Source organism: Benincasa hispida, unplaced genomic scaffold (assembly GCF_027475165.1).
Source record: "Benincasa hispida cultivar pf3 unplaced genomic scaffold, pf3_genome.v1.1 HicScf1515, whole genome shotgun sequence".
NCBI classification, from domain to species: Eukaryota; Viridiplantae; Streptophyta; class Magnoliopsida; order Cucurbitales; family Cucurbitaceae; genus Benincasa; species Benincasa hispida.
In genome coordinates, this window is record NW_028325871.1 from 33,370 (window position 1) to 38,198 (window position 4,829).

Here is a 4,829-nt window from a genome sequence, read left to right on the forward strand (position 1 = left end):
AACCCGCTTTCTACAGGTGCAACAGCTTATTTCGGAACTCCATGAAATTCTTGCCCATGATATTATAGATGAGGATAGGTTATGGAAAAAATAAATATTATAGATGAGGATAGGTTATGGGAAATGAAACTTACTACTCGTGCTTGAACTTTTGCTGTTTTACTTTAACGCTCCATTCCAAGTAATTGTTTTTTCTTTTTGTTTTATACACGTCTTTCCATGAAATTGAGATGGAAAAAGAAGGCAACAGTGCATATAATTTGCGGCCAAATTCAAGGGTATCACATTTCCTTGGGGTTCTTATTCTAGTTCCGTGCTTGAACTTTTGCTGTTTTAACGTTAAACCTCCTATTTAATAATTTAGTGATTAACACATATTATATTTTAGCACTTGGGTAGTAGCAAATCATTGAGATCTCAAAAACCATGCATGTTTTGGTAAATGCATCAAGATCTTTTAAATTCATATTTGATAATTAGGGGTATCAAGTATCTAGACTTCCATTATGAACTCGTAAAGAAAATGCCCAATCAAGTGATGGGTTAGGCTTACAGCTACTTGACTTTCAAATGTAAACTTACCAATGGTACGAGCGAATGGCCATGAGATGATACGAAAAAAATTATACTTTGCTGGTTAGTGCTCTGTGTGTTATCTCTGTTTATTTCTTCTTTTGACTTATAGGTACAAAGGGATGTGTGGTTTACCCACGAACTTTGATTCAACTTATTGCTATGCTTTGGGTTACACTGCTGGAGCTCTCCTTCAGAGTGGAAAAACTGGACCAATATCATCGATCTGTCTGTCCCACTTCTTGTACCTCCTGATCATTTTAGTCTCTAACCTTTTAACCTTTCATTCTTTTTCTTGATATCAGTTTCCTCCATAGATTTTTTCCTCATTTCTATTACTTACTAGTTATGCATACCGGGTAGGAAATTTGGCTGCTTCTGTTGAAGATTGGATGGCTGGCGAAACTGCATTGACTTCGTTAATGGATGTGGAGAGGAGACACGGTATGATTTTTTCATGAAAACGTGCATTCCTGTTCTCATGTTTTCTTGAATAACACGTTAATAATTTTTTTTATAGAATATTTTTTATGGGGAATAAGAAGGGAAATGATAAACAGAATATCAATTATCCAGCCAAAATGAGAACAAATGGAGATAACTAGAAGAAAAAAAATGAAAGATGAAAAAAACTCTCCAATCTATATTAAAAAGACAACAATTTTCTAGTTGATGAGACTTAAAAGTTTATTTATTTTTTTCTTTTTTAGAGTATCCAAATAACTTAATAGTTACTTATACAATACTATAAAGACTAGTCAAGGTGCATGTAAGATCAGAAAAACAAGGATAAAAGTGGAGTATCTTTTCTCTTAACAATTTTGAAAGGCTTTGGATTGATAGAACATCTTCATGAAGTCTAGTTTAATATTTATCATTTGATGATCTCTTTCTAAAGGTAGAATTCGTTTGGCAAGTAAGTTCAAGCCTGTGATCAAGAAGACAATGGTGGAACTAGATGGTAATATGATCTCTTTCTAGAGTAAATGTCGTTTCCTTTAATCTCCTTCCCAGTCTTATATAAATTCACCGCCGCTCGAGTGTCATGGAGGAGTCAGTCAAATCCTACCATTAATATGCTAGTACAAATCTAAAAAGAAGAAGGTAAGAATGGAGCAGGTGATCTAGATATAGGTATCTTTACACAACCAAAATTGATGAAAATCCAAGACCTATTTTTCAGAATTTTGATAAAAAGTAGTTTTGATAAAAATTTTGAATGAAGTCTCGGGTCATTCCTCATAGTTGGAATGAATACTAAATTCTTGCGTAGTTTTCCATTCTACATGAATTATTAGTAATGTGTAGTTCATTTAATGTTCCCTAATTTAGTGGTGTAATTTTTTTTGCTTAGTACTTGTCTTGTAAAGGGTCGCCGCAAAAATCATAGACGAAGATTTATGTAAGTTTCCTTTTAATTATTGGAAGAGGAAGGGCCCTGGGTATTTCCGAAAGGGAAGGTAGAGGTAGTACTTCGAATGGCGAAGAGAGGCGGCTCGGCAAAGAAGGAATGAGAAATCGTCAAAGATGACTTCTTTGTTGGCGAAACGAAGGGCTAGTTCTTTCTCTCTCCATCTTATGGTATTTCACTTGATTTCTTTCTTCTTGTCTTTCTTTATCCTTTTCTTCTTTCTCCTTTTTCTTTCTTTTTTTATCTCTGTTTCTCCGTCTATCTTCTCCATCTCTTGCTTAATTTTCTCCATTCATATGATTGTATCTCAATATCTTTTTGTTTTTCTGTTTTCTTCATCTCATTTCCATTGATACTCCTTTCTTCTATTTCTTTCTCTCTTTTTGTTTGACCTTTGTTAAAATTTGATACTTCATGTATTATTATTTAGTTTATAGCTAAATGTCATTAAAGCTAAAATATTGAAATATTAGTAAAGTAACTTGGTCATTAATGTTGCGTGTGTGTATCATTAGTGTGGGTGTTAGTTTAAACAATATAAAAAATTGTTACGACTGTTGTATTTGGTTAGTTAATCATGTATTTTTTTGCTAGGTTAAATCACTTCATGTTTATCCCCAATTCAAGTTGTGGAGTAGAAGAACACACTAAAAGGTATGAAAAAGTTGTAGTAGTCTTTTACCTTCAGGCTATTAAATTTGAGTGATTTAGTCACATATTAACTCTAAGTCTTGCTTTTAAATCTTAAAATCTAGCTCTTTATTTTATCCTTGTTTTAAAAAATATTTGAATTAGTCTTTGTCAAATATTATGTCACACTTGAATTAGTCTTTGTAAAATTTAGCTCAAGTGCCTATTTATTTTTTTTGCTATTCTTACGTTCTCACTTCTTGGTGAAAACTAAAAATCCCATAGAAAGTTCATTTATTTTCTTGGTTGGTTCTTTGGGAACTATTAATGCCTTCCAGGTCTTGCAAAAAACCTCCCATATGTCTTAGGCCTGAATTGGCAAGTTTTGTGTAGCATAGCCGAGTTCTAAACATTTACCTTGGTTGTCCCTTTTCCACTAGAGTCTCCAGGTGTTTTTGGTTGGGATTTATGTTTTAAGCCTTTTCTTTTTGCTAAGGTTGGGTTTTCATCAAATGTGGTGGAGGTCTTTATCTGTATGCCAATTGATTAATTTCGTGGAGACCAAATGTGTTTTAAAGTAGACTAAATTGTTACATTCGCTTGGAGACCAAATATCTCTTTTCATTTTTTCAATGAAAAATTTCTTTTCATTGAAACCCTCTCTCTCTCTCTCTCTCGTTGTTTTAGCCATAAAAATTTTAGTCTCTTGCTGGCCAAATCCTCACATCAGGGACTCATATGGAGCTTTTGGAGCATCAAAATCCCTTCTGAGAGTGTTATCCATTTTGTCCACAAGCTCTTTCCTCTTATTCTAGTCAAGTCCTTCATCTTCTCGACCTTGTCGAACACTCAATTTTCCACTTCTTTCATTGATTCAATCTTTCATTTCTCTACCTATCTCCCCATTTTCATCTTCATTTCTCTCCTACCAATGTCTCCGCCTTTCATCGCTAATGCCGATGTTTCCTTAGTCATTGCATCTTCTCCGTCGGAGATTGGCCTTGTTTCTACTGTGTATATCGAAGTCCAAGCCCACTGTATCGATCAACCTCTCCCTTTTCCCTCTATTCCCAAAAACCCCTTCAAAATCCTCGATGGCCCTCCTAGCTCTGCCGCTGGCAATCCGGGTGTTTATTATCCATAGATCATTTACTTTCTCTTCTTGTTTTGGAGTTTTTAGCCTTCATAACGTGCTTTTTTTTTTTGTACTCTGTTTGGTAACTGGGTTGATTGATGTCTCGAAGGAAGAGTAGTGACATGCATTGAGTTTTGTTTGTTCTTTTACTGTTTTGCTTATGATTGTAAATCTTGCTTTTGTTTGGAACTTGAGTTTTACTGAATGCGTTTGAGGCCAGTTGCTACTTCTTAAGGTTTTAAAGTGTTTGAATTGTGTGTTATAAGTGCGCGCAGATGATATCACAAAGTTGTTTCTTAATCTTTTCGGCCAACCGTCGGCAATGTTGGTGCCAAATGATTCCAGTTCGGTGCAGGTGAATAAGAAATTGAAGATCGGAGTTGTCTAGTCTGGTGGCCAAGCACTGGGAGGGCATAATGTGATTTCTGGACTATTTGGTAGGGTCTCATTGTGTCCACATTTATAAATCAAGAACAAATGTTTGCTTTTCTGTTCAAGTTGTGGCTAATTAGCAGCTTCAATGATTTTGGTGAAGATTACCTACAAGTTCATGCAAAAGGAAGCACGTTGTATGGTTTCAAGGGTGGTCCTGCAGGGATCATGAAATGTAAATATGTAGAACTAACTGCATAATTTATCTACCCATATCGCAATCAGGTTAATTTTCTTGAAGGGATTTCTAGCTTTCACTTGTTAGAATTATTAGTGTGAATATGTGCAGTCTTGATTCGAAGTGATTGCCATTTGTATGCAATTCTTGATTTAAATGCATTTTTGTTTTATTAGGGTGGTTTTGATATGATATGTAGTGGGAGGGATAAGATTGAAACACTAGATCAGGTGAAATTCTTTCTTCCCAGAATTTTCATTTTGAGACGTCTTAGTTGTAGTCAAGGCATTAATTGACTGTTCGTTTCTATTTCCAGTTTAAGCAAGCTGAAGAAACTGCTAAGAAGCTTGATTTGGATGGCCTTGTCAATTGGTGTAGATGATTCCAACACAAATGCCTGTCTCCTCGCTGAAAACTTTATGTATTTTTCAAAACTATGAAATTTGTTTATTGCCTCCCTCCTTTTTGCT

The 4,829-nt window shown here is 34.9% G+C and overlaps 1 long non-coding RNA gene across 3 annotated transcripts; it reads left to right on the plus strand.

Annotated features, from left to right (window-relative positions):
- The first annotated feature begins 2,022 nt into the window (after window positions 1–2,022).
- LOC150031024 (uncharacterized) lies at window positions 2,023–4,793 on the plus strand. Of its 3 annotated transcripts, none has more exons than XR_016526271.1 (6): window positions 2,023–2,154; window positions 2,579–2,638; window positions 4,016–4,186; window positions 4,285–4,406; window positions 4,536–4,589; window positions 4,676–4,793. It is a non-coding gene; the product is annotated as an uncharacterized LOC150031024 (long non-coding RNA). The 3 variants fall into 3 exon arrangements; XR_016526272.1 differs by having other exon boundaries at window positions 4,025–4,186; XR_016526270.1 differs by lacking the exons at window positions 2,023–2,154; window positions 2,579–2,638 and having other exon boundaries at window positions 3,175–4,186; window positions 4,676–4,788.
- The last annotated feature ends 36 nt before the right edge of the window (window positions 4,794–4,829 follow it).